The sequence below is a fragment of the Dermacentor andersoni genome, chromosome 8, assembly GCF_023375885.2.
Source record: "Dermacentor andersoni chromosome 8, qqDerAnde1_hic_scaffold, whole genome shotgun sequence".
NCBI classification, from domain to species: Eukaryota; Metazoa; Arthropoda; class Arachnida; order Ixodida; family Ixodidae; genus Dermacentor; species Dermacentor andersoni.
In genome coordinates, this window is record NC_092821.1 from 13,982,384 (window position 1) to 14,003,675 (window position 21,292).

At 47.5% G+C, this 21,292-nt stretch overlaps 1 protein-coding gene across 1 annotated transcript in view; it reads right to left on the reverse strand.

The window, feature by feature from the left end:
- LOC129383596 (protein 5NUC-like) overlaps window positions 1-21,292 on the reverse strand; it is a 107,530-nt gene that overhangs the window by 17,350 nt on the left and 68,888 nt on the right. The gene's annotated exons all lie outside the window — the stretch shown is intronic.

The window sequence follows — 21,292 nt, forward strand, 5'->3', positions numbered from 1 at the left end:
ATATTGTAAACAGCCTTGTGCATCCACTACATGCAACATTATTCGATTGAAGTCGACGATCCCCGTACCCGCCATGGAATTTCGCAGCAGTCGCAACACCGTCAGTTCAACGTCGGCTCTTGCTTGCGGCACTTGATCTACGCAAGCCTCTACACCTGATGCGATGACCTACGTCAAAATTACCCCATTCGCGATCCTGGCGTATTCAACGGAGATGGTAGTCCTGACGTTGGTCACTGGCTGCGCTTGCACGAAAGTGTCAGCACCAGTCACAGGTGGGATACAAGAATAATGCTCGCAAACGTTCTTTCCTACACTGACGGCACTCGAGGGCCATGGCTCCGGACTCACGGAGAGGAGTTGACGAGCTCGGACCTCTTCAACGAGAAGCCCTGTGACCTTTATGGCAATCTGTTTGGTTGCCAACTCAATGCAAAGAAGGCCCTTGCCACACGCGTACAGACGCCGACCGAGTCCTACGTGTCGAAGATTCTCGACGCCTTCCCCTTTTGTAGCAAGGCCGACGTGAACATTTCGGAGGACGGAAAGGTTAGCCACGTCTTTAAAGGCATCGTCATAGGCATCGACACGATCCTCAAAGAATGCGGTCATCTCGAGTATGCTCAAAGTAACCGAATATTTTAACATATCGCGTGCCTTCCCAGTGCTACATCATCTTGTGCCGACCTCTTCCACCAGCCCTCGCGATGTGCCAACTTAACCCACATCATTATTGGGGACGTTAAAGCATCACAGCCAGTGGCCACTTCTTTCCTGTCATTTTATCATTCTCGGGCGCGCTGTCCTCGATGCAGGCTGTCATCTGCCAAGCCCTGTAAATTGTGGGCCTTCACTCCGTTTGTCCCGTGCGCTCTGGACCTTTTTGTCCACCCACGCTGCCACCTCGCTCCCCTTACTACTCCTATGGACAACTCAACTCGTCCGAATGGCGCACCATTCGACAAAAACGCATATAAAATTCTCTGCAAAAAAAAAAAAACCGCTCAGCTGAATGGGATAACAAAACGTTGCTTTCATTTAAATAACTTAAATCGTTGTATATCAGCCAGCAAAGGGCTACTGCTACTATCCTTTCGGATTTATGACGAAATGAAACTCCCCGTGAAATAGTCCATTGCTCAATATTTGAGCAAATATGTAATGGTAATGTTCCCAACAATACATTTCAAAACACAATATGAAGGCCTGAGGAGAAGGCACAGTTGTATAAATATTTTGCGCATAAACTGACAGTTCCACAACGATAACATAGGGTTGGTTAGGATGCAATATTTTTATTTGAAAATACTACATAGGATACACCACAAATACAGGAGACCTTGTTGGCACATGACTACATTGGAAACTTGAAAAGGGTAGTATCACTTGCATAATATCACATGAAATCACTTCTATCATATCACGGTGTTTGAGCCATGCATGTCATGATTAAATCCACGTTAACTGTCTATATAAAAGTTTGTACTGCAATCAGGAAGCAAGAAAACAAGGCATAGGTTGAGTATATGAGATTACAGGCACTAAAGCATGAATTGGACACTTATGTTCAGATCCACCTTGGACACTACCGAAAAATAAAGCTTTACACATCCTGTGCAGCTTTAGTGCAGGACAATAAAGACACTCCCAAAGCAATGTAGCAAATGCAAAAGATATACAGCTTCGGCTATAGTGACACCTAAAAAAGAAGACGGAGCCGAAGGCTATGCATGCTTCCAAGCCAATATAAATGTGAATTGGCATCAAGACTAAAAACGAAGATAAAACTAAAAACAAATTTTGAAATTAGAGCTCTATACATGTCCATGTAAGCACTGGGGGAAGCATTTTCTCTGTGCATGTGAGCAATAAGTTTCTCTCAAAAGTAGTAACATTTGCATCATAATATACTACGAGCTACACATGACATCAGTGAAATGCTGTCAACTGTCTGTATAAGTTTGCACTGCGGTTAGCAAACAAAAAAACCAGGAAAATTTCAACTGCACCATGATGTTACAGACACAACAACAGAAATGGCACAATTGTTATTATATTGTCACGTGGTAGTGACGTTGAACAACACAGTAGCAATGCTGTGAACGTCAAAACTAACTTTTATTGGGCGAACCTGTGCCCACAAAACAGCCTACACTTATAGCACAACGTTAGCGGCGAACACCGTCGGCGATCGTCGAAAATCTGATCAGCGCGTCAAGTGCGTCGGCTTTTATACAGCAGTCATCGAAGGTTCCAGACTAATCCGTGGGGCCCGTATGCCTTCCACAAAGTTCTACAACATTCGAGTCACGCGATGAAATCAGATAACACAAGGTTCGGCGACAACAGACAGCGGATAGAAGCATCGATAACTTTCCAGAAACTTCGGATACATGCAGACGCGTCCCGCGCTGTGCGATAACATTTGTTAGGTGGGGAAACGTGGTCGCCCGTTAAATATAAGTACACGTGTCAATACCCCCTTCTTAAAAAGCACCGACCCGATGCTGCAAACAAACGAAAGTAATAAAAGAAAAGCACTTCTAACAAAAAAAACTACAAAATAAGGAAGTTCGTCAGCGTCCGTAAAAGGGTTTAAGACGCACCACGTGGACCACTTCAGATCGTGCGCGGCGTCGCTGTGAATGCGAAATGCCGTCTGGCACGACCTCATAGTCCAGTGCGCCAATGCGTCGGATGATCTTGTACGGTCCGAAATAGCGACGCAAAAGCTTCTCGCTAAGTCCTCGTCATCGTATCGGGGTCCACACCCAAACACGGTCGCCGGGCTGGTACTCAACGAAGCGTCGTCGGAGGTTGTAGTGTCGGCTGTCGTTCCTCTGCTGGTTCTTGATCCGCAGGCGGGCGAGCTGTCGGGCATCTTCGGTGCGCTGGAGGTAGGTTGCGACGCCAAGCTTCTTCTCGTCAGTGACGTGCGGCAGCATGGCGTCGAGCGTCGTCGTCGGGTTCCTGCCGTAGACCAGCTTGAACGGCGTGATCTGTGTTGTTTCTTGCACCACCGTGTTGTAAGCGAATGTTACATACGGCAGGACGGCATCCCAGGTCTTGTGTTCGACGTCGACGTACATCGCTAGCATGTCGGCGAGGGTCTTATTCAGCCGCTCCGTAAGACCATTCGTCTGTGGGTGGTAGACAGTTGTCCTCCTGTGCCTTGTCTGACAGTATTGCAGAATGGCCTGGGTGAGCTCAGCTGTAAAGGCCGTTCCTCTGTCGGTGATGAGGACTTCTGGGGCGCCATGTCGCAGCAGGATGTTTTCTACAAAGAATTTCGCCACTTCGGCTGCGCTACCTTTCGGCAGTGCTTTAGTTTCAGCGAAGCGGGTGAGGTAGTCAGTCGCCACGACGATCCACTTATTTCCGGTTGTTGACGTCGGAAAGGGTCCCAACAAGTCCATCCCGATCTGCTGGAATGGTCGGCAAGGAGGCTCGATTGGCTGTAGTAATCCGGCTGGCCTTGTCGGTGGTGTCTTGCGTCACTGACAGTCTCGGCATGTTCTGACATAACGGGCGACGTCGGTGGTCAGGCGCGGCCAATAATACCTTTCCTGTATCTACGATAGTGTCCGGGAAAATCCGAGGTGTCCAGCGGTCGGATCGTCATGTAGGGCGTGCAATACTTCTGGACGCAGTCCTGACGGGACAACAAGAAGGCAGTTGGCGCGCATTGGTGAGAAGTTCTTCTTTACGAGTAGGTTGTTTTGAAGCGAGAACGAAGATAATCCTCGCTTAAATGCCCTAGGCACAACGTCGGTGTGCCCTTCCAAATACTCGATGAGGTTTTTCAACTCCGGGTCTGCTCGCTGCTGTTCAGCGAAGTCTTCTGCGCTTAAAATGCCAAAGAAGGCGTCGTCATCTTCGTCATCTTGCGTCGGCGAGTCAATGGGGGCGCGTGATAGGCAATCGGCATCACAGTGTTCTCGTCCGGACTTATAGGTTATAGTGATATCATATACTTGCAGTCTTAGGCTCCACCGCGCCAGCCGTCCTGAAGGATCCTTTAAATTCGCTAGCCAACACAAAGCGTGATAATCGCTGACGACGTTGAATGGCCTGCCATATAGGTACGGGCGAAATTTCGCTGTAGCCCAAACGATGGCGAGGCATTCCTTTTCGGTTGTAGAATAATTGCCTTCCGCTTTTGACAACGAATGGCTAGCGTAAGCTATCACGTGTTCATGACCATCTTTTCTCTGGACTAGCACGGCACCGAGGCCTAGGCTACTGGCGTCAGTGTGGATTTCGGTATCGGCGTGCTCGTCGAAGTGCGCAAGTACGGGCGGCGACTGCATGCGTCGTTTGAGTTCTTGAAATGCGTCGGCCTGCGCACTTCCCACTTGAACTGGACGTCACATTTAGTTAGCTGTGTCAGCGGCTCAGGGATACGTGAAAAGTCCTTGACAAAGCGCCTGTAGTAGGCACACATGCCAAGGAATCTACACACTGCCTTCTTGTTGATGGGTTGCGGGAACTTTGCCATGGCAGCCGTCTTCTGCGGGTCGGGGCGTACTCCAGATTTGCTGATGACGTGGCCTAGGAACAGAAGCTCACCGTAAGCAAAGCGACACTTTTCTGGCTTCAGAGTGAGCCCTGATGACTTGATGGCCTCTAGTACTGTCGTAAGCCGCCTAAGGTGATCGTCGAAATTTGCGGCGAAGACGACGACATCATCCAAGTAAACAAGACAGGTCTGCCACTTCAATCCTGCTAACACCGTGTCCATGACGCGCTGGAACGTTGCAGGCGCCGAGCAGAGTCCGAATGGCATGACCTTGAACTTGTAGAGGCCGTCTGGCGTGATAAAGGTGGTCTTTTCGCGATCTCTCTCGTCGACTTCTATTTGCCAGTAGCCAGACTTGAGATCCATTGACGAGAAGTATTTTGCGTTGCAGAGCCGATCTAATGCGTCGTCTATCCGTGGTAGGGGTACACATCCTTCTATGCGATTTTGTTCAGTCGACGATAATCGACGCAGAAACGTAAGGTGCCGTCCTTTTTCTTCAAGAAGACAACAGGGGATGCCCACGGGCTTTCCGGCGGCTGGATGATGTCGTCGCGCAGCATTTCGTCGACTTGTTGTCTTATAGCTTCACGTTCTCGCGGCGAAACTCGTTAAGGGCTCTGGCGGAGTGGTCGAGCGCACTGCTCGGTTATTATGCGATGATTGGCGACTGGTGTTTGTCTAATCCTCGATGACGTCGAAAAGCAGCCTTTGTATCGTCGGAGCAGATTTCTGAGCTGCTGTTGCTTAATCACGGGGAGACTTGGATTAATGTCGTAGTCTGGTTCGGGAACCATGGTCGTCGGGGTAGATGCGGCGGAATCCGAGAGGACAAACGCATTACTGGTTTCCAGAATTTCCTCGATGTACGCGATCGTCGCGCCCTTGTTGATGTATTTGAACTCTTGCTAAAGTTTGTCAGCAACACTTCAGTTCTCCCTCCAAGCAGTCGAGCGATCCCTCTTGCGACGCAAATTTCACGGTCTAGCAGTAGACGTTGGTCGCCCTCGATAACGCCTTCTACGTCGGCAGGCGTTTTGGTGCCTACGGAAATGACAATGCTGGAGCGAGGCGGGATGCTGACTTGACTTTCGAGCACGCTTAAGGCGTGGCGAGTACTAGAGCCCTCCGGCGGTATCACTCGATCTTCCGACAGCGTTATGGACTTCAACTTCACGTCGATGATTGCGCCGTGCTGGTTCAGGAAGTCCATGACGAGAATGACGTCTCGCGAACACTGTTGGAGGATAACGAAGGTGGTAGGGTAAGTCCGGTCATGAACGGTAATTCTTGCCCTGCAGATTCCAGTCGGCGTAATGAGATGTCCTCCAGCGGTCCGAATTTGGGGACCCTTCCATGCAGTCTTAACCTTCTTCAACTGGGCGGCGATGTGTCCACTCATTACGGAGTAATCGGCCCCTGTGTCGACTAAGGCAGTGACTGCGTGGCCGTCGAGAAGCACGTCGAGGTCGGTAGTTCTTTGTCTGGCGTTGCAGTTGGGTCTTGGCAGCGGATCACGGCTGCGTCCTGTTGAAGTGAAGCTGGAACGTCGCGCCGTCAAGTCGTCTTTCGTCGGTGTAGTCTTGGCTTCCTGGCTTCGTAAGGGCGGCGGCGTGTCGTCATTAGGTCGTCGAGATCGTTTCTTCGTCGGCGGCGGCGGATCTTCGTCAGTTCGACGAACAGCAACCGCACCTCCATCGGTTGCTGCTTTTAGTTTTCCGGATATGGGCTCGCAGAGCGGCCCCGGGGTGGACCAGTGTATGGTAGGCGCTGCGGTGACAGGTAGCGGCCTGGTGACGGTGAACGGTACGGTCGTCGAGAGTTCCACTGAGTGGCGGCTAGGTAATCGGCGATGTCACGTGGGCGCTCCCCAAGCTGTGGACGCGGCGCGTTGACGGCGAACCCTCTCAGTCCCAAGTCGCGGTATGGGCATCGGCGGTACACATGGCCGGCTTCTCCGCAGTGATAGCAGAGCGGGCGGTGGTCGGGGGCTCGCCAAATCTCTGTCTTGCTCATGTAGGTGCGCTGGGCGACGGGTGGGCGCGCTGGTGGCGGACGACGGAATTGCGGCGTTGCAGGACCCTGGCGCGGTCGCGCAGGGGGGCCTTGACGGCGGGCGACGGCGGCTGCGTAGGTCACTGCTTCCGGCTGCGGTGATTCTGGTTGCACCTCAGGAACTCCAAGGGATCGCTGAACCTCATCTTTGACGATTTCGGCGATTGAGGCCCCTTGAGGGTGCGACCTCGGATACAACTTCTGCAGCTCTTCCCTTACGACAGCTCTGATAGTCTCGCGCAGATCGTCGGTGGCCAGGGATTGAATTCCTGCATAATTTGTAGAGTTCGTGCGGCGGTTGAATTGCCGGTTCCGCATTTCGAGTGTCTTCTCAATGCCGGTGGCCTCGCGAAGGAAATCTGCTACGGTCGTCGGTGGGCTTCGTACCATTGCGCCGAAATGTTCTTCCTTCACACCACGCATGAGTAGGCGAACTTTCTTTTCCTCGGCCATATCCGGGTCGGCGTGGCGGAACAGACGGCTCATTTCTTCCGTAAAGATGGCAACGTTCTCATTTGGTAGCTGCACTCGGGCGTCCAGCATAGCTTCGGCCCTTTCCTTACGCATGACACTTGTAAAGGTGCACAGGAAGCCGCTACGGAACAGGTCCCACGTTGTCAAGGTCGACTCCCTCTTCTCAAACCACGTTCTGGCGGCGTCTTCTAAGGCGAAGTAGACATGCCGCAGCTTGTCGTCGGAGTCCCAGTTGTTGAATGTCGCGATTCGTTCGTAGGTCTCCAGCCAGGATTCCGGGTCTTCAGTCGCTGCTGCATGGAAGGTCGGTGGGTCCCGAGGTTGTTGTAGGATAATGGGGGACGCTGGGGCAGCCATTGGAGTTGTCTTGACCACGATTTTCTTTGTCGTCTCAGGTAGAAGCCCGTGCTCTGGGGGCAGTCGTTGCAGTCTGCGTCTAGCACGCCGGTCTTGGGCGTTGTCGGTTTTGTCCTCCGGCTTCGGGCTTGGATTGCGGCTTTGCGGGGGCGTTCGGTACATGAACGCACAAGCACCTCCACCACATGTCACGTGGTAGTGACGTTAAATAACACAGTAGCAATACTGTGAACGTCAAAACGAACTTTTATTGGGCGAACCTGTGCCCACAAAACAGGCTACTCTTATAGCACAACGATAGCGGCGAATACGGTCGGCGATCGTCGAAAATCTGATCAGCGGGTCAAGTGCGTCGGCTTTTATACAGCTTTCATCGAAGGTTCCAGACTAATCGGTGGAACCCGTATGCCTTCCACAAAGTTCTACAACATTCGAGTCACGCGATGAAATCAGATAACACACGGTTCGGCGACAACAGACAGCGGATAGAAGCATCGATAACTTTCCAGAAACTGCAGACGCGTCCCGCGCTGTGCGATAACATTTGTTAGGCGGCGAAACTTGGTCGCCCGTTAAATATAAGTACACGTGTCAATATGGTTCCAAAGACACTCCAAACGCAATATAGCAAACGCAAAAATGCAAGATTATAAATATTTGATTATGGTTAACATCTGAAAAAGAAGCACTACCATAGAGCCATGTGCAGCGCTTCCAAGTCAATATTATAGGGAAAGCGAGAGGGAGACAAAAAAGCATCATTTCATAGTGTAATTGAGCAAGAATAAAATTAAGAACGGATGTTGAAATTAGACGTCTATACGTGGTCATGCAAGCAGAACAAGCAATGCTTGCATACATGCGAGCTAATACTAAAATCTTAGCAAATATACCAGACGAATATTTCAAACACGCTGACTAATGTGTAGCAATGTAAAATAGTAAGATCATCACACTTCAATTGTGGCACTTGTATTATACAACACACACGCTACGACAAATATCACGTATCACCTTAAATAAAGTATAGCTCATTATTTAACATTTGTAGGTATTTAAATAAATGCTCATATTGCAAATAGAAAATCAAGGCTACTGAGTTTGATCGCGTTGTTATATACATTGCTAATGCTGGCACCACAAGTATTCATTCTCAAAGTCCACTTTAAAGCAGGCTGATCTTGTTAAACAGGCTATTGTCTAAGCATGATATAAGCTTTTCGCTGTGTTTTACTGCGATAATGTATCAGAATCACAGAAGGCCATGTGACACTAACAGGACACCTATGGCATCTATATATGCTATGTTCGTTTGTACGCGGACGGTTTGGGAGCTCAAGATTGTTCTCTTTTTTTCTTCACGGCCAAGAAGCAATAATGAAAAGAAACTTCTAGCACAGCGCTGTGTGGCAGAACACATTTATTGCTACAGCCGCAGCTGGAATGATGCAAATAGACATAAAAGTTGAAGGTTCGTGCACAATATGTCTAAATAGAAATACATATAAGTTTTATGCTATCATAAGGAAGACGACCTCAGCATGTCTGTTTGCGGCCAGTATGTCAGTTGTTAATTCCCCGATCTCCAGTGGAGCCTACAAGAAGAGAATAGCAATCTTAAACTTTTATATTTACTGGTTTAAGTCGCCCTGCAAACGGCTATCAACATGTAATGAAAGAGGCATAAGTTAACCACAAACATATCAAATATAAACACACAACATATAGTTGAACACGCAAAATTTAAGTATCTTCTATCAAGGATATTTCGGTATTAACAAAATTAAAGGTTAAATGTTTAAAAAATATTAATCAATTCAAACTAATCATGCAAATTAATTTCCAAGTCAGTTCGTACTCCTCTTCAGCACAAAAAGCAATACCGGAAGAACGTGACAGGTTAACAGTAAAAACGCGATATTGAGTGATTACGAAATGAACTACTGCCATTATTATTATTTAATTAAGGATAGTTTAGAATTCATTTGTAAACATACGACCATATCTGCACCAAACACCAGCTCCGTGCATGAGGTCTAATGCTGTGTGTACGCACACAAGTGCAACATGTATTCGAGCTTTAAGAATAACCAACACGGTCACTCATAGAGAAAGAAAAACGTGTTTATGAAGCGAGCGAGTAATGCGATTTAATAGAACTCAGTACCGTAAGCATGAGCATGAATTGACGGGGAAATATGCGACACACACACACACACACACACACACACACACACACACACACACACACACGCGCACACACACACACACACACACACACACACACACACACACACACACACACACACACACACACACACACACACACACACACACACACACACACACACACACACACACACACACACACACACACACACACACACACACACACACACACACACACACACACACACACACACACACACACACACACACACACACACACACACACACACACACACACACACACACACACACACACACACACACACACACACACACACACACACACACACACACACACACACACACACACACACACACACACACACACACACACACGCACGCACGCACGCACGCACGCACGCACGCACGCACGCACGCACGCACGCACGCACGCACGCACGCACGCACGCACGCACGCACACACACACACACACACACACACACACACACACGCGCACGCACGCACACACGCACACGCACGCACGCACGCACGCACGCACACACGCACGCACGCACGCACACACACACACACACACACACACACACACACACACACACACACACACGCACGCACACACACAAATAAATAATTGAACAAGAAGCATTGCTTACCTGGGACACATTTATTGCTGTCTTCAGTATTCGTTACAGCAGTCCCAACATAAGCGATGCTCACCACTGTTGCGTAAGCGAAGCACTTTTACCATATTCTCATCGGCAATGCGGCCCCTTGCAGCGGCCAGTGCCACTCAGCGCGCCAATATGTCGCTGATCAACGGCGGCAGTGCTTCTTTTCAGCGGCTCGCGCACCTTTAGGAGTCTTTTTGGTAACTGTACTACGCGTCGCGAGCGACTCAAACACACAACACGCTCTCCACCAAATCGGAGAGCGTTTAAACGTGGTTAAAGCGATTAAACAAAGAGTGACACGACCGTTACAAAAAGAGTGCATCAGCCATGCTATTCCCGGCATGCTTCTTGAGAGCTACACAACGCAGAGGAGATAAGACTGCGCTGCCGTTTGACTGAAGCTGAAGCGCGTATCTACTCAGCGCAAATAAAAACAATAATCAAGCTACAGTTCAGCCAAAGTGTCACATAACAGTATATCAAGATTCTAATATTCTATAGTTTAAAGATGTTGCTGTTGGTTTGTATTTGTATATTTTCTCTCTGCTCATTTGGCCGGCCGCCATTGTGGCCTCATACCGTGAGTGCCCCTTCATCTCTCTACAAGACCTTACTGGAGCGGCTGTCGCCCGCTGTCATGTGAATGTAGTGGCGTCATTATCGCGTGTTAGCGAGCGAGCAAAAGCGGTGCGTGTCTGGCGCTCTCCATAAAGAAACCGACATTCGCTGCAGTTTAGGAACCACTTCCTATTATGCGTTAGAAAGGAAAAGAATAAAAGAAACACGGAGGCGTATTACATTCTGTTGCAGTGTACAAAACCTCTTTCTCCCCTACAGGATAGTTACTGGGCCTGCTCGACGCTTTCATTCTGTCGGTTGTTGAGCTTTTACAATATTCCAGCGTGTGCCCGCATGCACCCTTCGATGTGCGTCCTGCTGTCAAAGGGTGTCGTGTTTCAGGAGAAGATTACAAACGCGACTAAAGGAAGCGTTGATGCTCAAATTAAAAATATTATTGGGTACGAATGTATGTTCAATCACCAGAATACATCTGCGTTTAGTTTTTCTGCAGGCAGGTTTTGTACCACAGCATAAGATGCCTGCAGTGGTACCGCTAGGGTTTCCACCACACTAAACCGTAGTTACAATTTATGCCACAGCATCGTTCGCCACAATATTCTCCGATGTATGTTTCATGTTTCTGTGGCTTGCTTTTACATTATAGTGGCACGTATGCAGTACCTAAATTTGGTCACTGAATTGCTGCTGGTTGACCTGAGCATGGGCTCGCGCAAGATTTAAGCTTTTTTTTTTATATTGATAAAAAAAACAACATTTTGACTGGCAAAATAACATCTTAATTTAGCCCAACCTGCCTCCATCCCACGGCCGCACACCATATTTTACAGGTTAGTCCTGGCTGAAAATATTATATCAGGATCGCCAATGCGACACAATAATCAGCAAACATCCAATCCATACAATAGGTGCCCTGACCCACGGATCACAACTTTCTTTATATAAGTTACAATCTAAAGGTTACGAGACATTTGGCGTTCAAGTACCATCTAAAATAGCATACTTCGACACATGTAACTTCTAGCCACGACTGTAATTAACAAAAACACAAATATCAAGTTGGTTTAGTAACCTCGTAACCTTTATGTTATAGGTTACTTGCAAATAAAGGTAATCTTAAACGTTACCGTGCTAAGAGCGTAACATCGTTCACGTAGCAAGACTGGTGCTTCTACTACCGGGGTGCTTCTACTACCGGGGGTGATGACACTGTCACGTAGTAGTAACGGAAAAGAACACAGTACCACTACAGTGAATGATGAAAGTAATTTTTCTTGACCGAACAGTGGCCACAGAAAACAGGCTACACTAAAATCAAAACGATAGCGGTGAACATAGTAGGCGATCGTCGAAACCTAATCCGTCGGCCAAGCGCGTCGCCTTTTATGCATGAGTCATCGAATGTTCCAAAATATTCCCTGGTGCCCGTGTGCCTTCCGCAACATTTTAGACAATTCGCATCGCACAAGCTTGGGTGACAACAGATATGAAATAGAATCACCGGTAACATTCGAGAAACTTCTGATACATGCAGCCGCGTCCTGCGATTTGTGATAACATTTGTTAGGCGGTAAAATGCGGTCACCCGAAAAATATAAAAAAGTACACGTGTCAATGCCCACTCTCAAACATAATCGTCCCGATGCTGCAAGCAGGAGAGCGAAAAACAAAAGGACACTTACTAAACAAAAGTAACTAAACAACAAAGAAAAAAGTTCAACGTCACGCAGCCCAAAAGAGGAAATTCCAGAGTTCAGCTATGCAAAGTGCCAAAGTTCGTTGGCGCTAGTCATCATCATCATCATCATCATCATCATCATCATCAGCCTAGCTACGCCCACTTCAGGGCAAAGCCTCTCCAATACTTCTCCAACTACCCCGGTCACGCGCTAATTGTGGCCGTGTTGTCCCTGCAAACTTCTTTATATCATCCGCCCACCTAATTTTCTGCCGCGCCCTGCTACGCTTCCCTTCTCCTGTAATCCAGTCCGTAACCCTTAATGGCCATCGGTTATGTTCCCACCTCATTACATGCCCTGCCCACGCCTATTTCTTTTCTTTATTAGCGGCAGAAGAACAGCTTAAGTCTCACATGGACTATTTCAGGGCGTGAGCGGCGCAGCTGTGATAGCGAAATGCCGTCTGGCGTAATGCCATAGAGTTTAATGCAATAAATGCTAGATGGAACTCTGGCGCTAGTTTGATATTGGCTGATATTGAGACCATTAAGGCACGGACGCATGCATCGATAGGCGGTTTGAAACGTTCTAATGAATTTATGGCGGGCATACCAGCCTCTCGAGACGCTTGATACGTTTCGATTTGGCCACCTCGACAAGCTCAAGCGTTGCAATTAGTAGCGAATGTGCATGTTCGCAGCGTCTTCTGCTATAGAAGGGTACAGATTGCTCTGAAATTTACGACAATGAAGGCATATAAAGCGTAATGAGCAGAGCCAGAAGAACGACTGAATCCACGAGCGCGAAGATCAGACAAATACATGCTCTCCCCATCATCCACGTGGTGGGTCAACGACTGCAGCACCACAGTTCCCTCTATACTCGCGGACAACTTTCTGTGGAAATGAAGAAAAGCTACGGAGGCAAATCGCGCACAAGTGAGAGCGCTTCTGAAAGGAGCCCCGCGTTTTCATCCACGTTAGTTTAAGGTGCGGAAGAGAAAACATAAACACCATATCAGCAACAGTTGAATAAGATAAAACACACCATTGAATGTGAAGGTTTACGTATTTTGCGACTTGCCCTTCTGCGTCTGGGCAAATGCGAAACCGATGCACGTGAAGTTGCGTCGATTCAGCGTCTGTTCCGAGCAACCAAAAGTACTGTCAAGTACTGGCGGACTACTTGGCGCCGTTAAGCATGTGCAGCAGCCACGCGCGTGCAGCTTTTCCTTCATTGCCATTGAAAGTTGTCCGCGAGTATGGTATATTGTAAGAAACTCTTATCTGTAAAGCAGGAGCGAACGCTAGCCGACGGGGAGAGCAGTAAAGGACGATAGTAGAGGGCCATGAACGGTTGAATCGGCCGCATGTGGCTGGCTGGCCTAGAAAAAATTGAGGAGGCGACGAGCTGCAGGAGTAAAATAACTACCACTGAGACTACAAAATGATGAAAGGGCTGTGCACCGCATAGATCGCCCTTGTTGGGCGAGCTTCAACAAGAACCATCTTGATCGACCCCTCCGGATGACAGAGTCTCGCATTGATAAAATGAAGCCTAGCTTTCTTGTGATTGTGAATGTAGGAGAAGACGTGGTCCTTGAGCGAGAATGCAACGCTCATCAGGTGGTCACCCACTTATATGGCTAAATATAATCCGACGTAGCGTGAGCGATTGCATACGTTACGTCACGTTGGCGACAACAACACTGTCTATAATTCGACCGATGGTTCGACGCACTGGTGCAGCCAACGTAACCGGACGCGGCCAACGCGCTCCGACGCATCCGACATCGAGCAACGCTCGCCCCCGTGCCGATAAAATCGGAATATAAACTTGCCCTAAGTGTTCCAAACGCTTAAAAGTAAACAGCAGTACACGCAGTAGGCTTACACAAATTGGCAGCGTCACTATGCGAAGACGCATATCCAAAGTGTGTACTCACGGTTACACAGACACCTCTGTTCGCAAAGGCCTGCAGAAGTATTAGACATCAATAGTGTGGGTTCAAGCATGCTATCCAAAAACCGAATTTGTCAAAGGCCGTTATGTAAAGCGACTCCCAATGGAGCTATGAGCCCGTTTTCCAGCGCCAACGCTGACTAACCTTTTTCACGAGAAGTATTTACGATGACCCACGAAATCTTATGCAAGAAAGAAGCAGCAATGCTTCATTGAATAGTAACACGCATTAGCATCTCAGGGAAGCAGGGAGCTGATTCTCTGGCGCCATCTGCGCACAACGTGGAAGTCACTGATTATAATTTATTCAACTTCCATGATGCTAGACTGCTTATACGCCACCTACACCACTCACACCCGGATGAACGTATCGCCAAGATATCGTAACCACAACTATTTCATGTGGTGCATTAAGTCGCCGCAGTTGGCCCCTACTGCGCAAGTTAGGCATTGGGTGCGTAAATTTCACACATCGTCTTCACCGACAAAGACGTGCAGGGGCGTAGCCAGGGGGTGGGGGGGGGGGGCTTATGGGGCTTCAGCCCCCCCGAAATTTTTTCGTGCTGTCCATGCACCGCCGACGAAAGCCACCCCCGACGCCGGAAATCATTCTGGGTTTTGTCTAGAATGTCTTTTTGACGCTCGAAAAGACATTTACCGGCGACGATAGCTAACTCGGGCTGGATTTCGCGGCAACGCCCATGCACCGGGATTCGCATAACGCAAAGCTCCATCTGAGCACAAAGTTTCAAGGGCGTTTTGATGGTGAGCGGGCTCGCCGCGGCATCTCGCTGACGCCGCGGAATCTATGGAGCGCATGGATGTCAATTTTCAAAATTTATGGGTATAAATCTCATAAACTCTTGATGTGAAAGGTGCATTGGCATCTCCAAAGTTGTGCTTTAGATTTTCAATGGCGGAACTTTGTGGGTTTAATGTTGTTATGAACATTTGACGCCAAAGTTCCATTACTTTTCTAAAGTCTTACATCGGAACACACAACGAGACAAGTCAAATCAACACACTAGCAGACAAGTTGACAAAGCACTCAGCGAGGTTCAATGAGACGAAGCGCTGTGGTGGTTCATTTGTGCCGCTATGTCACATGAAAAAAATATCAACATTTTTTTTAACTTACGCGAAAACATTCATGTCAAAACACTAAAGCAAGCCAAGCTAACTACGTTCTTATTTATTTTTGCTATGTTGACTTTTATTGGCGAGGACACATTGAGCCTCTTCAATTTTTTTTTTTTTTTTTTTTTGCGTTCTCGGTACCATTTCTGCGCGCTGCCAGAGCCAGCCAGAGCGCATACGTTTTTCTCGCGTGGCCCCGACCACCGCGCGGCGCACTTCGGTGCGTGTTCGGTTTTCTCTGGCCGAGTGGATTTTCGCCTGGCAGAGTTTTGGAGACTTTCTGGCTAGCAGACGAGATAAAGAAACAATGGTCGCTCGCCGCCATCACTGTGGGGACTCGACGGATTGCACCGCGTTCGCTTTTGCAGAACTTCTCCGGAAAGTGTTGTCTCGCCGGTGTAGGATACCAAGCAGTATGCGTATGGTTGGTTCTCAGTGGACCAAGCGTCTCATGTTTTCTTCGATATTACTTCCGTAGCCACATTAGATGCCCAAAGTAGGCATTCGATTGTGGCCAACATACTTTCCTATGCGTTTTTTCATTTCGGTGCCCCCGCCCCACAGAAGGAAAAAAATACATTGTTGCGGCGCAGCGAATTGTCGCATGGTGAAAGTTCGATTTCGTTATGTCTTCTTTTGTGGAAAGTAATGAGCCATGGGACGCTTCAGTTGCCAGATACTCTTATTATATTATTGCGATAGCAATTATATGGACACTCCAGGCGCATCCCTGCCGTCGCCGTCGCCCTCTTGTTTCGTACAAAGTCCAAGGGTGATAACATCGTGACCGCGTTCTGCATGCTGTATGTGCGAGTGAAAGCGTAGGGGGGGACGGTGGAATGGCTGAGCCGACGATGGTGGCTCAGTCGTGTGTGCGCAAAGGAAAAAAATCGGGGAGCAAGCGCGCCGCCTTCCGTCGCGCGCGGTACATCGCGGGGAGTGCATGGAATTGGGGCGGAATCTAGGATTCTGTGAATCTGTGATCGCGCAACATGTTTATTTGCCTTGTTTGACGCATTATATACAGCGACTTTTTCTTAGATACGTAGATTTATTGGAGACTTATACGTATATTTAAATATCTTGTTGCGAGGTTTCGTGTTTACGTGCAATGAACTTTGTTTCCAGTCACACTTTTTGCCCTTTATCAAGCTGTATCTTCGCATTTCTAATGCACTAGTGCGAGGCGCAATAATGGTTCGGTTCATTATCTGCGAGGCATGCGCGTAGCAGAGTGGCATCTCTCATTTACAAAAGTGGTACGCATGTGTGAGGATAAATGTTCTTTAACGCTCTCATACACTGGGTTGAACATGGTTGCCTGACATAATGGACACCCCAAAAGCTGAACAGCATGGTGTCGCGAAGTTTTCGACAGCTAAAGGTGTTTCCCAAAAAGAAATTAATCGCCGTATGGCTGCCGTGTACGTTGAACATTAGATTTTATTGGCCACTGTAAAGCGTGGGAGCAAACGGTTCAAAGAAGAATTGGAAAGTTACAAAGACATTCCAAGACCGGGCCAATGCCATCGTGCAATCACATCCCGCACAATTTCAAAGGTTGATGAGCTGATGAGACAAGAATGGAGGACAAGCATCGATGAACTGGCAGAGCGTGTGAAAATGAGTCACGGCTCGGCTCACGCCATAATTCATGAGCACCTCGGTTATCGGCTCTTGTGTGCGCAATTGATGCCCAAGATTTTGATCCACCGCCAGAAGACGCAGAAATTTGGCGCTGCTTCACTAAAAAGAAGGAACTAATCTGATCCGGTATCACGATGAGGATGACGATTTCTTGTTTGCTATTGTAATCGGGGACGAACCATGGTGCCACTACTACGAGTCTGAAACACGACGGGAAAGCTTACAGTGGAAACATTTGAATTTACCACGGCCAAAGAACGCAAAGGCCGTCATTCTCGCTGGAAAGGTGTTGTTGTAACGGGCCATTACTGATAGAATTTGCTCAATCTTGAGAGACTATCAATTGTTTCCGATATTGTGAAACGCCGGAACCACTGCCTGTCGCAATCAAGAACAAACTAAGTGGAAAATTGACGAATTGGGTCATCTTGTTCCACGACAATGCCCGTCCCCACGTCGCTGATGTGGCTAATACAAAACTGGCAAAGTTCAAGTGGAAAACCCTGCAACATCCGTCATACAGCTCAGACCTGTCCCCTTGCGACTTCCACATTCTGGGGCAACCGAAAAACAGCTCAATGGAACTAGATTCGTGCCGGACAATGACGTGAAAGAGTCAGTTACAGACTTTTTGAAGCAGCAACCTAAGGAGTTTGATGAGACGGGAATCACGCGACTCGTTAGTCAATGGGGCAAATGTCTAAATTCTCATGAAGACTACTTTTTAATAAAGTACCCCGTTTGTGATATATTCGCATTGGCTCACATTCGTTTGACTCGCCCTCGTATAGCTTGCAGAACTGCTTTTTATACGTGCTCTCTGTTGCGACTATAATTTCGGTGTGATTACACACGATTCACGACCGGTGACAGCAGCTCCTGCGTGATGCATTAGGACAAATGACAGCGTCATGGAGATTTTTCACTGGCCATTGCATATATACAAGAATATAAACACGGTTCTTGAATGACTAAGTTTCATTAACATATTTGTTCTCAACTTGTTCATTTCATGGCCTTTTCATTTTTCATATCAGCGGCATGCGCTGCTTTCCTGGTTTCGAACTGATATAGTTCTAAAGTTCGTGTGATATTTTCTTTACTTATTAAATAGACAAAAACATGGAAGCAGTGATATCAGTTACATTGGGCACAATTTTTGGCACATACGAGAATATTCTTTCATGAAAAAATACACATTTTACTTGTTTGGTCAGTGCGTAGCGTTCAAGAATTCGTTTACAGCATTTTTTACAATGGTAATGCAGTTATTATTCATGTATTTGATCCCTCGACAAATTGTTCAAGAGGAAGCTTTAGCTGGGGCCCAGTCCGACGCGGCCTATTCAAATACATGTAAAACGCAGAAACGCTTTTCTAAGATAGTCCAGCCAATCGCTTTTAATGAAATTTGTTGCATTTGAGGGAGAAGGTAAATTATAGTGTCTGTTGGAAACGGAATTTCGATTTACGGCCTGAATTTTGTATAAAATATTTAGAAAAATTTGAAATTTCGAAAAAATAGAAGCACGATGTTTACAAAATAATAGCTATGTACCAAGAACAGATATCTCGGTTCTGTACACGGCAACTGTTAGGAAAGTCAATGCGGACAAATTTCGTGTGTCGATTTGTATCGTGCGTGAATTGGTGGCGTTGTGTACAAGGGTTCCGCAAAAGTCGTATTTATATAATACAAATTTTTTTGAGATCCATGTTTAACATATCTATTTTGCCGCTGTAGATGTACTATTAGGTGCAATTAACAGAATTGTGCTATCATTTTTCATTGTTGAGTTACTGAGTTTTAAACTTGATAGTTCCGTTTTCTGAAAATTTGCGATTTTGGCGGCCAATTTTTAATACAGAATTGACCGCCTAAATGAAAAATTTGAAACCAACAGTCACTAGAATTTAAGTTTTTCTTTTATATTCAACAAACATCGTCAAATTTGGTGCAGTTGTTGCGAGGGTGAACGAATTACCCTTCTACATGTATTGAAATAACAGCACCAATTACACGAAGGTATTTCGCCCTCGTCAGCAGCATTCCTTGGGATAGTTATTCTGGCGGCTAGCTTCCCACGCTATGCTTACCGCCCTCGCACCTGTTTAAGCTTTTCCTAGACGCTAGAGTTATACTATGTCCGCGCAACCTTGAGCGATCGGAAAGCGCGTTTTCTCCTCTTGGCCGGCGGAGAAGGGAGGCTTTGTTCCGGCCGCAGAGCCCTCCACGTCTCAGTAAGGTGCCTGGTGGTGGTCTGGTGCGGACGATGCCCTCTCGGTGAGCGCATATTACCCCTCATCTTTTAAGCGGTTCAATACTTACAAGCATTTGTCTCGCAAACCATATTTATTTGCAGAGACAAAGCAACAGCGCGCGCATTCGGTCACGCGCTCGCCGTGCACGTGATCAAGCTTTTCCTAGTCTCTAAAGCCGCTCGAGTTCGCTCTTCTCCTCGGGCGGCCATTTTTCCAAGAAAGTATGCCTTCCAACCGACTATCGACTATCGCGGACAACATCAGTCCCTTTCCACGTAAGTGTGAGGCTCGGAGCAGGAGCTATGGCGCTGCAAAGTAACCTGGGGCCTGACGAACCAACCGACTGAGCTATCTTTCCGGGCAACATCCAAGGGTCACGAGTTCAAATCGCCCGTTACGTTCCTTTTTTTCCCGTTTTTTTTTAATGTCTTTTGTTTTATTTGATCACTGTACGGGATCACTATAAATACCAGGTTCTCTAGCCGAGTGCCATCCGTGCGGTATAACCGAGCTCAGATTGGTCCACCTTGACTGATCAAATAAGGCACCACCATCATCATCATCATCATCAGCCTAGTTACGCCCACTGCAGGGCAAAGGCCTCTCCCATACTTCTCCAACTACCCCGGTCATGTACTAATTGTGGCCATGTTGTCCCTGCAAACGTCTTAATGTCATCTGCCCACCTAACTTTCTGCCGCCCCCTGCTACGCTTCCCTTCCCTTGGAATCCAGTCCGTAACTCTTAGTGACCATCGGTTATCTTCCCTCCTCATTACATGTCCGGCCCATGCCCATTTCTTTTTCTTGATTTCAACTAAGATATCGTTTACCCGCGTTTGTTGCCTCACCCAATCTGCTCTTTTCTTATCCCTTAGCGTTACACCCATCATTCTTCTTTCCATAGCTCGTTGCGTCGTCCTCAATTTCAGCAGAACCCTTTTCGTAAGCCTCCAGGTTTCTCCCCCTTATGTGAGTACTGGTAACACACAGCTGTTGTACACTTTCCTTTTGAGGGATAGTGGCAACCTACTGTTCATGATTTGAGAATGCCTGCCAAACGCACCCCAACCCATTCTTATTCTTCTGGTTATTTCAGTCTCATGATCCGTATCCGTGGTCACTACCTGCCCTAAGTAGATGTATTCCCTTACCACTTCCAGTGTTTCGCTACCTATCGTAAACTGCTGTTCTCTTCCGAGACTGTTAAACAGTACTTTAGTTTTCTGCAGATTAATTTTCAGACCCACCCTTCTGCTTTGCCTCTCCAGGTCAGTGAGCATGCATTGCAATTGGTCTCCTGAGTTACTAAGCAAGGCAATATCGTCAGCGAATCGCAAGTTGCTAAGGTATTCTCCATCAACTTTTATCCCCAATTCTTCCCACTCCAGGCCTCTGAATACCTCCTGTAAACATGCTGTGAATAGCATTGGAGATATCGTATCTCCCTGTCTGACGCCTTTCTTTATAGGGATTTTGTTGCTTTCTTTGTCGAGGACTACGGTGGCTGTGGAGCCGCTATAGATATCTTCCAGTATTTTTACATATGGCTCCTCTACACCCTGATTCCGTAATGCCTCCATGACTGCTGAGGTTTCGACTGAATCAAACGCTTTCTCGTAATCAATGAAAGCTATATATAAGGGTTGGTTATATTCTGAACATTTCTCTATCACTTGATTGATAGTGTGAATATGGTCTATTGTTGAGTAGCCTTTACGGAATCCTGCCTGGTCCTTTGGTTGACAGAAGTCTAAGGTGTT